We start from the raw sequence: 11323 nt of genomic DNA, 5'->3' as shown, positions 1-11323 counted from the left end.
GGACAGAGGAGCCTGGTGGGCTGCAGTCCATGGGGTTGCAAAGATTCAGACACGACTAAAGCGACTGAGCCCAAAACACAGCACAAACCCCCAAACTTATACACACCTACTTTATACAGTTATTATTCCAGCTTTCAAAAGTATGCTAAGATACATGTTTCCTTTGTAATAAAAGGTTTGAAATTTTTTGGAAGTGTATAGGTTCTAAGTAATAGATGAGTAAATCATCAAAAAATCAATAATTGTATATTTGCTTACAAGAGATGACACTTATATTTTTATTTCACTATTTTCTACCTGAACGCTTAAGAAAGAAAGAACTTGATTTGTAAATATAGTGAAATCATTCCCTCAGAATTTTGATATTTGAAAAAATTTTATTTTAAATGTTTCTTAATTGTAACAAATATCTTTCCATTAGGATATGACTTTGCTTTCATCAGTTTTTCTATAATAAAAGGAGACAATATACCTACATACAAGGCTATTTTATACACACACACACACACACACACACATATATATATATATATATATAAAATTTCCTTCCATTACATTTCTTTTTAGACTACACCCATCTTCATGCTTTCTCCTCTGCCATTCAGTTCTAATTCTTTCATTTGCCTGTGAAGCTTGAAGAAATCAGGTGTTCTTGGTTCAGATTTGTGGTAACATCTCAATTGCTTACCTTTCCTGGAGGCATTAGAAAGGCTAGTTTGGGCCATAGGTTATAACAAAATGCTACACAAGAATCGGTGGGAGTTGGAGTTTGTTCTATGAAGTATGGCAACAACATCAGAGGAAGCAATTACATATAAGACTGTCCTGTTTATGAAGAGAATGAAGACGTCTACAAGAATTGTTGTTACTTAGTCGCTAAGTCACCTCTGACTCTTTTGCGGCCTGATGGCCCCATGGACTGTAGCTGGCCAGGCTCCTCTGTCTGTGGGATTTCACAGGCAAGACTGCTATGTAGTGGGTTGCCATTTCCTTCTCCAGAGGGTCTTCCCGACCCAGGGACTGAACTTATATCTCCTGCATTGGAAGATGGATTCTTTACCAGTGGGCCAACAGGGAAGCCCCTATAAGGCATAGCAAGACAGAAAAGAGATTTTAGAATGGTGTAGTAGTCTGCTAGGGATACTATACAAAATGTCACAGAGAGAGTGCCATAAACCCATAGATGTATTTCCTCACTATTCTGGAGTTGGAAGTACAAGAGTAAGGTACTGTCAGGGCTGGCTTCTGGTGAGGCTTGTCTTCGGTGTTGTAGCTGGCAGAGTTCTTGCTGTATCCTCACGTGGCTTCTTTCTGTGTGTGCATGAAGAATGAGACAAGGGAATAAGAGAGAGATCAGAAAAGATCAATTTCTGGTGTCTCCTCCTCTTGTAATAACACCACACCTATTGGATTAGGACTCTTTCTTTCTATCTCATTTATCCTTTATTATCTCCCTAAAAACTGTGGACTCCAAATACATCAGGGGTAAAAGTCTCAATGTATGAATTTTGGAAGGACACAATCTAGTCCGTACCAGATGGTAAGATGACGGGAAACAGAATAAATAACTTGATTTTGGTGTCTTGAATTTTGTGCCCACTTGAGGTTGTCTAAATCTGAGGCTCTTCTTGGCACAGGAGGATGCAGGGAGCAGAGACTAATGCCTAGTAAGGGATTTCAGTAGCATCATTTCCTTTTCCCAAGTTTTGAATAAGAAATTTTGAACACTTTATATCTATTTGCCTTTCCATTTTGATTCCAAACAGCTTGGAGTGTTGATTAAGTATATAATCCTTTCAATCAGATTTATACCAAAATTTATGTACTGCATTTTCATTGCAAAACACATATTTCACCCTCTAATGAAATTAAGCCAATTTAACCCTTGTTTTATGCTTTTTTAATAGTGCCACTTATATGCTTTTAATTTATTCCACATTTTTGGACTGATATCATTAAAATAATTTTCATCAGGATTAATTGCTTTTTTGAAAATTTCAAATATTTGGTTTGTTGATTATTTAGAGCATATCAGTTTTTTTTTTTAATAAACTATTACTCTTGCCATTGAAGGCTTCCTTGATGCCATTATTTCAAGCATGTAGAGTTTCTGTGGGTTTAAATTTCACAATCCAAAATACATCTGTATTAAATCCTTTCATTAATTTTTAATCAATAAAAATTTTAATGAATGTATTTTCAGTCACTTCTTTTTAGACATTAATTTTATTAATTTTTCCAGACCTAGTTTTTTCTAGGTCTCAAATTTGCAGATTTCAATGTTACCAATAAGATATATTTCCTTTAGTTGTTTTGTTTGTGGAATTTATTATTTACCATGGTTTTTCGAGCAGAGCAAAAAAAGGTAAAAGCTGATTTTTTTTTTTACCATAACACACCTAAGATCATTGTTTCAAATTTTCAAAATACCAAAGTAATTGACATCCACATAATTTAGAGAAATAGAAATAGGCTATTTTATAGTTTATGGGTGAACAAATTTGATAAGCCTTTGGAAAGTAATTTTCTTACAATAAACAACTATGATTCAGCAATTTGATTTCTAGAAATCTCTCTTTAGAAATGATAAGTAGGTAAAAAATGTACATGCAATATTATCTTTAATAGCACAAATGCTGAAAAATGTAAATATCCATCATGCTAAGGAAAATAAATTTGTTTAGTTCATATGCTGAAATTACATCCATCCATTAAAAGAGATATAAACCAGCAACTCCTTCTGAGGAATTGCTGTTTAGTGGGTATGAAGTTTCAATTGTGCAAGATGAAAGATTTCTAGAGATGTGGGTACACCACCATCTGTACAGAATTGTACACTTAAATTTTGCTAAGAGGGCAGATCTCACGTTAAGTGCTCTACCACACTTGGAAAACTGTAATAGAATTACAGATGGAGCCTCTTAGAAAGTTAATCTTGATATATCAACTTTGCTTTGGTAGAGATATGACAGGTATTATTTTTCCAATGAAAATTAAGCTAAAGACAGATTTTCAGTGTTTGGGAATGAAAGTCATGAGGAGTCATTAGTGGTATTCATCAAATATTTTGGTGCAAATGGACTGAGCTTCCCTACAGTCACTGAATTAAGTGTAAATTTGCTCCTTGATTTGGTGTCTGACATGAGTGGAAGTGACATAATACATTTGGGTGGAACCTTAACATTCAATGCATGGTTAGCCATAATGCCTTCTTTCTGCCTATGCAATTGTAACACAGATATAGAGTCAACTTCTGCATGAATAAAATATATCTGTGATTTTAAGCCCCTGAGAGTAGGGGATTATTTTTTACTTACAGCATAATGTAGTTTATTCTATGCTGATCTTAAAAGTTTTAAACATACTCTTACCCCTGGGTTTGTAATAGATTTGGAACTATTTTGAAAAGTCTTCTGTCTCTTCTTACTTTCCTAACTCAATCTAGTATATATCTTACCAGCATACAACAACCCACTCTTGTCAGTTGGCTTTATTAGACCAGTGAAATGAACATTTTAGTATGATTTAATGTAAGCTCTTTTATCAGTCCTTATTTATTAAACTGGCAGGAGTAAGATAAATATCCACTGTATCTCTGATCATTTTACCCATCAATTTCCAACTCATCAGTTGCACCCGTCTATGAAGGGTCTTTGATACTTTCCAATGCTACCCTAATTGGCTTAAATATGAACACAACAGAAAACATTACTGTTACTATCTCTTCTGTGATGCAGGATAGACTTGGTAAGTTGACTGCCTTGTTCCCATCTTAGCATATGTCAGTTTTATCAATAGGCAAAATGAGATAAATTTGGACACTAGAGTAAAATGTGTCACTATGATAGTATCTCCCAAATGAATTCTAAGTGGAAGTTTGGGGGCTTTTTTTTTTCTAAGAAGGGAAATGTAACCACATACCTGGTAATCTCCTGGGAGGTCCCTTAGAGACTCTAGGGAAAGCTCTGTAGAATCTGTGTCTTTCGTAGAATCTGTCTTTACAGATTCCCAACTTTTCCGTGATGATTGGCAAGTGATGGCTCTTACTGGCACGTAATGGCTCTCAGTCAGGGGGTTCCATGAATAGCTGGAAGCTAGGAAATTCAAAGGGGCAAAAACCATGTATTTATTGCTTTAATTTTCAGCCTTACCTATCTTTTGCCTACTTACACAAAACCTAAGTGCTGGCTTTGATTCTAAATACTTTGCACGTGTTGATTTAATTCCCAACAACTCTCTGAGATAGAAGCCATTATTTTCTCAATAAGTAAACTGAGGCACTGGAAAATAATTTATCTCTGGTCATATAATTGGTAAATGGATTCAAACCCAGGCAGTCTGAATACAAAGGAACATTCTCAACCAGCATGTTGCATTGCCATTCAAAAAAAGTCATTGAAGGCAAACATTTACACAGTCCAGTGTTCAAAGAAAACGAGAGCAGCAAACCCTGAAAGACTGGCCGTGTCCACCAAGAATAAGGGATACTGGCATGTCATCCTAGTGATGCATTTGATGCATGACAGGGGAAATACAGGAACCCAAGCCTGTGTGAGTGGTAGATTCTGATCTATGCTGACTAGTGCAGCCTGATGACAAAAGTTATGTCTCAAGAGATAAGCCATTAGTTCCGCTTCGTGGTGTATAAATGTACAGTTGTACTCATTACATTGCAGATTTAGACTATAATCACTTTGAAATATATAATAATGTTGTACCTGTTTCTTGTGTTCTGTTCTGAAAGTTTAAATATTCTTTAATAATGGAAGTAAGACGGTTGCACACAGGAATCTTAATGCTAAACTATAGCATCTCAGTACAGATGATTAGGTGAAAGTGAAAAAGGGTGGACATGTGATTTATATTTATTCATTGCTGTATCCCCAGCCTAGCACAGTGCCAGATGAATTAAGGCTGTAGGTATATCATTATTCATTTACCAGTGAATTGTCTGGTTTATAGGAATCACACATTGAAAAATAACAGCTTTCTTAGCATATAGAAGATTTCTGTCCTGAGTACATGCTAAGTTGTGTCCAACTCTTTGCAATTCCATGACTGTAGATAGCCAGGCTCCTCTATCCATGGGATTTCCCAAACAAGAATATAGGAGATTGTCCTGACCAGGGGATCAAACCTGCATCTCCTGCATTGGCAGGTGGATTTTTATTTTTTTTTTTTTTTTGCCACTGAGCCACCTGGGAAGCCCTACAAATTCCAAAAGAAAGTAGTCAGATGTTTCACTGTCACCCAGGACATACAGACACCAGGGCATCCTGTTACTCCAAGAACCACGATGACTCTTAGGCTAATTGATCTTCAGTATGAAAAATGTCCACCAAAGAGGAATTGTACAATATTGTTAGATTAGAACACTGAGTATTCATTTATTTTCCCATAAGTTTCCACCTTCACTTTTTGAGTTATTTATTAACAACTTATTCAGGAATATTTGTGAACACATTTATTAATATTTCTCATGTCACATCACTTAGATACTCACTCTTGTGTCTGCCCCTTCCATGTTTAAGAACCATTGTGTTTACACTGCTTTACTTGGATAAGCCCAGCCACTGTCTTATTTAAAGTCAGCCCCAGGAGCAGATGGACTTGAATCCACTGCCTTAATTCCCACTTGCTATATAATTAAATGTTCAGAAATGTGTGGGATTAGAATTTAGATATCTTTCAGTTCAGTTCAGGCGTTCAGTGGTGTCTGACTCTTTGCAACCCCATGAATCACAGCATGCCAGGCTTCCCTGTCCATCACCAACTCCTGGAGTTCACTCAAACTCACGTCCATCGAGTCGGTAATGTCTTCCAGCCATCTCATCCTCTGTTGTCCCCTTCTCCTCCTGCCCCCAATCCCTCCCAGCATCAGAGTCTTTTCCAATGAGTCAACTCTTCGCATGAGGTGGCCAAAGTATTGGCGTTTCAGCTTCAGCATCAGTCCTTCTAATGAACACCCAGGACTGATCTCCTTCAGGATGGACTGGTTGGATCTCCTTGCAGTCCAAGGGACTCTCAAGAGTCTTCTCCAACACCACAATTCAAAAGCATCAATTCTTTGGCACTCAGCTTTCTTCACAGTCCAACTCTCACATCCATACACGACCACTGGAAAAACCATAGACTTGACTGGACGGACCTTTGTTGGCAAAGTAATGTCTCTGCTTTTCAATATGCTATCTAGGTTGGTCATAACTTTCCTTCCAAGGAGTAAGCGTCTTTTAATTTCATGGCTGCAGTCACCATCTGTAGTGATTTTGGAGCCCAGAAAAATAAAGTCTGACACTGTTTCCACTGTTTCCCCATCTATTTCCCATGAAGTGGTGGGACCGGATGCCATGATCTTCATTTTCTGAATGTTGAGCTTTAAGCCAACTTTTTCACTCTCCACTTTCACTTTCATCAAGAGGCTTTTGAGTTCCTCTTCACTTTCTGCCATAAGGGTGGTGTCATCTGCATATCTGAGGTTATTGATATTTCTCCCAGCAATCTTGATTCCAGCTTGTGTTTCTTCCAATCCAGCGTTTCTCATGATGTATTCTGCATATAAGTTAAATAAACAGGATGACAATATACAGCCTTGACGAACTCCTTTTCCTATTTGGAACCAGTCTGTTGTTCCATGTCCAGTTCTAACTGTTGCTTCCTGACCTGCATACAAATTTCTCAAGAGGCAGATCAGGTGGTCTGGTATTCCCATCTCTCTCAGAATTTTCCACAGTTTATTGTGATCCACACAGTCAAAGGCTTTGGCATAGTCAATAAAGCAGAAATAAATGTTTTCCATAATATATCCTAAAAAAGAAAATTTTTTGTTTAAATCATTATTTATAATTGAAGTCACTTTTCATTCCTTCCTGTAGATCAGGGTTTCCATCTACCGCTGCTGTTCTTTAGGACTAAGAGTGCTTTGTACACCTCTCATATTGATAGTTTACTGGAATATGACTCTCTTAGATTTTTGATGGTATGACACTGTACTTATTCTACGTTAAAAAAAAAACAACTTTATATTTTGCATTGGGGATAGGTGATTAACACTGCTGTGGTCATTTCAGGTGAAGAGCAAAGGGACTCAAGCCATACATAGTATCCATTCTCCCCTAGTCCCCTTCTCATCCAGACTGGCACATAAAGCAATGAGTAGAGTCCCATGTGCTATACAGTAGGTCCTAGTTGGTTATTCATTTTGATTACAGCCGTGTAAAGGATATTTTCATTGGATATAGAGTTCTAGATTTACAAGAACTTGCTAGTTTTTTTTTTTTTTTTTTCCTACTTGCATCACTTAAAATGACATTCTTCCATCTCTGGCCTCCATTGTTTCTGAAGATCATCATCCATCATTTATATCACTTACCCGCTATGTGCTATGTCTTTATTTTCTAGTTTTTAATATTTTAATAATTTTAATTTTTCAGAAATTTTCTTTGCCGTTTTACAAATTTTGGGTTTCAGTGACCTTCTTAGATTTATGGCTTAATGCTTTTTCATCAGTGTTAGATAATTGTCACATTGTCCCTTCAAAACTGTTCTCTGTCTTCATCTGGTTCTGCAATCACACACAAGTTGATTCCACAAATCTCTGAAGCCCTGCTTACTCAACCTGTATACTTTCTAAGTATGTGCTTTCAGTTTACACATTTCTGCTGCATTTCTACAAGTGAGATTATGGTGAAATCAAATTAAATCTTTATTTTTAGTATTTGCATTTTCTGTTGATATCTCCTGGCTTTTTTTCTAGCTCCTTTAACATATTTATTCTAATTACCTTGGAGTCCTTATCTGCTAGTTCCTACATCTGGGTCATCTGTGGGTCTGCTGCTATTGTTTATCTCCCTCTTTGATTATGAATCATATTTCCTGCTTCTTCAGGTCTCATAGTTATCTACTGCATTCCTGCCACTGTATATACGTAAAATAACAGTAAGTACAAAAGTAATAATATTCACTGAGAAAGGGGGGGGCCTGCCTTATCTGCACTCCAGATTTTCTTTACCACTCAGATTGCTAGTGTAGCAGATCTGTCAGTCTGATTGATAGTAAGGTATTTCTGGACCTTGTTGCAGCTTTAGTTTGGGGCTCAGTTCCCCACTGGACTGCACTATTTTCAGGGCAGGATTAGGACTTTTCCTTCAGCACAGTTTGCAGTCTGAGCAGGGATCTATGTTGTAGGGTCCAGTCACCAGTTTTCCAAACCATGGTTGATTTCTTCATTTTTTTAACAGAACAGTTGCTAGCTTTTTGGATCACTAGGTATGTCTCTGGGCTCTTGAACCTGACCCTCTGCTCCACCCCCAGTGTTAGGAGTTGCATGCCCTTGGCAGGACTTCCTGTTCTACTCCATGCAAGGTGGAGGCCGTGTCCATCTGTAGCTGACGTGGCTCAGCTTTGATGCTCTCCCATGTGGTAGGTTGCTGATGTGCATTCAGGAAGAGCCTTTGTAGCTTTAGGAAGAGGGTTACAGTGATCGTTTTCAGGTCTTCCCTACCCTCACCTGACCCATGCCTACAGAGAAGGCTCTGTGGGAAGGAGCTGGTGGGTAGGGACAGACTTTATGTTTCTATCTTGAGTCTGATTCCATCATACAAGCCACAGACAGCTAGGCAAAGTTCATTAAAAGTCTCTGGAGTCTCTTTACCCCAATCTGGTTGGTTCTGTCTCCTACCAGTCTTAAAGGATTGAGGGCAGCATTGTATCTTGTTTATTTCTGGATTTCAGTTTATCTAGGTTTCTTTATATCAAAATCCCTGATGGTTTTAAAAACTCTGATCTCACAGCTTTCCCCCAATATTCTTGTTGTTAGTTTGGCAGTGCCTACGTTTTAACTGAAAGGAAAAATACCCTTTGCTAAAATTTTCCTTTCTCTTTGATTAATTATCAAAGCAATTTTGAAAAAATTGTTATTGCTATTAAAGTTGAAAATAGGTTTAATTCTCCTTCACACAAAACGGTGTTGTATTCTGTGTACATTAGTAGCTGAAAATACAGCAATGGTTCACTGCTTTTATTTTCAAAATGACACTGAATGCTGTTAAATTTGATAAATTTAATGTCACCTTTTTCAGTGTTCAGCCTATTTGCTTTGTATATTCCAAGTGTATATCAAAACAGCTACAGTGTACTACATAGTGGGTGGAGATTTTGCACACTTGATTAATATTGAATATAAGTCACCTTATGGATGTGGACTAACACTTGTGGAAGTTGCTCTCAGATGGCAATGCTAACCTTGTAAATATGCACAGTACCTAATTATAACCACTCAGTGTCATGGTGTAGAAAATCATTAGGGCTCCAAGACAATACATGCCTTGATAAAAATAACCAAGCATTATTAGTAAATTGTCTTCTGTTAGAGGAACATGATTTTGAAAATAAAAAAAAAGCAAGAATTAAAATATATTTATTTATACATTATCCTGTTATAAACTTATTAAAGGAGACAGAGAAAAATCTGATTAAGATGACAGAAATAGAGGGGAATTCAGAGAAAAGTAAATTAGACACAAAGGTAAATCACAAAGAAATATAAAATGAAATGCTATATGCTTTGTAATATGGCAAACAAGTTGAACTCTGGGCTGTCTAGTTTTTCACTGTGTCAGCAAGGTTTCCACTTGCAATTAGAGTGGTGGAAAGTATGCATTTAGATTAAATCATAATGGGCAAATTATTTTAATTAATTCCTGGAGCTTTAGATGTTTCCTGTGAAGATAGGTGATATTAAAATTTTTCCCTCCCAGCCACATACTTTTTGCTTAATGTCCCATTAAGTTCCCAGCAACTGGTGTTTGATCAGTTACCCTTATTAATCATAGTCTTTTTGTGAGAGCCTTCAATGATTCCTCAAATTCTGGGCACCTCCCTAGAGAAATAAGCCTCTTAAGTGTCAACTTTCTTACCCAACTTCACCAGCCAAGCTTGGGCTGCTCACATGAGATGCTTCCCTGAGCTCTTGAAACAACGTGTCACGTGCTGTTTTTTCCTTCATCTCTGCCACCTTCACTGATGAGCCAGGATATCTGATCACTCTAACTGAGGCAGTGATTTAAGATGAGACTTCGAATCATTTCATAAGGATGGATTCTCCATGTCCACAGAATATCTCAGGTGATAAACCCATCCTCCAAGTGAAAGTGAAATGCCCTCTGTTGTGTCTGACACCTTGCGACCCCCATGGACTACACAGTCCATGGAATTCTCCAGGCCAGAACACTGGAGTGGGTAGCCTTTCCCTTCTCCAGGGGATCTTCACAACCCAGGGAGCGAACCCAGGTCTTCCACATTGCAGGCGGATTCTTTTACCACCTGAGTCACCAGGGAAGCCCAAGAATACTGGAGTGGGTAGCCTATCTCTTCTTCAGCGGATCTTCCCGACCCAGGAATCAAACTGGGGTCTCTTGTGTTGCAGGTGGGTTCTTTACTAACTGAGCTATCAGGGAAGCCCCCAAAAACCCATCCTCCAACTTGTCCCCAAGTACAAAGAATATATTTTCTCACCCTCTGTCAGGTCAGAAATCCAGTCTCCTCCTTCATGGTCCCTTCCCAGAGAACTCCATGGTAAGCCTCTTTTCACCTTCTCTCCGTAGCCTCCCAGACTCCAGGGCGTTGTGTTTTATATGCGGATGATCATGTGTTGTTCACTAGTGCCTCCTTTCTCTGCCTTTCGGCACTCCCTTCCAGAATCTTCTAAAAGATTCTCTCATTTCTTCCAGCCCAAACTCAACAAGTCTCTCACAAACAAAATAATGCAATTTGATTCTTCAAACCTTCCATCTCCTTCTGTTACTTAGAAATACTTTGATCACCTAAAAGCCTCTCTAGAATAACCTGAAATGATAGAATTTCCTCAATCTTAAAAGTCCCTAACCCATTTTCCCCTGTGGAGTCTTAGAATTCCTCTAAAAATATTTCTCCCAACACAGTAACAGAACTTTTCGTGTTCTCTTTTATTCCAAATTTATACATTCAGACCCACTTGGTTATGCTTTTATGGAAATAGCTCCCGATTTTTACAAGGGAGTTCTGTTCCTAATCTTGACTCTCAAGCCATTTTGATGGAAAATTCCTCTTGCTGATTCAGCCAAGCAATCCATAACACTACATGATTACTTTGTTATCAGAAAGAGCTATTATAATTACTTCCATTTTCAAGCACTGTTTCTCTCTGACCAGTTTAAAACAGTAGAGTCTAGCTTAAGATAAAAACACAATGCTTCTCAACCAATTTTTAAAGAAAGATTTCCATATAAGCATATTAGCTGAAATGCTTTCCCCTTCCTTCTTAAAGGCTTGACATTAGGACTGACAT

At 37.8% G+C, this 11323-nt stretch overlaps 1 long non-coding RNA gene across 3 annotated transcripts in view; it reads right to left on the bottom strand.

Moving 5' to 3' along the window:
• Positions 1-393: 393 nt before the first annotated feature.
• Positions 394-11323, bottom strand: part of LOC123332522 — a 209214-nt gene continuing 198284 nt past the window's right edge. For 2 of the 3 annotated variants that reach the window (XR_006640748.1, XR_006640749.1), the window contains exons 3-4: positions 3922-4094; positions 394-1311 (exon numbers count right to left, since the gene is read on the bottom strand). This is a non-coding gene — a long non-coding RNA (uncharacterized LOC123332522). The remainder of the gene's footprint in view (positions 1312-3921; positions 4095-11323) is intronic. The other variant, XR_006640750.1, reaches the window with a different exon arrangement.

Source organism: Bubalus bubalis, chromosome 1 (assembly GCF_019923935.1).
Source record: "Bubalus bubalis isolate 160015118507 breed Murrah chromosome 1, NDDB_SH_1, whole genome shotgun sequence".
NCBI classification, from domain to species: Eukaryota; Metazoa; Chordata; class Mammalia; order Artiodactyla; family Bovidae; genus Bubalus; species Bubalus bubalis.
Note: the sequence above shows the minus strand (reverse complement) of the source record. Positions and strands in the feature narration are given on the sequence as shown.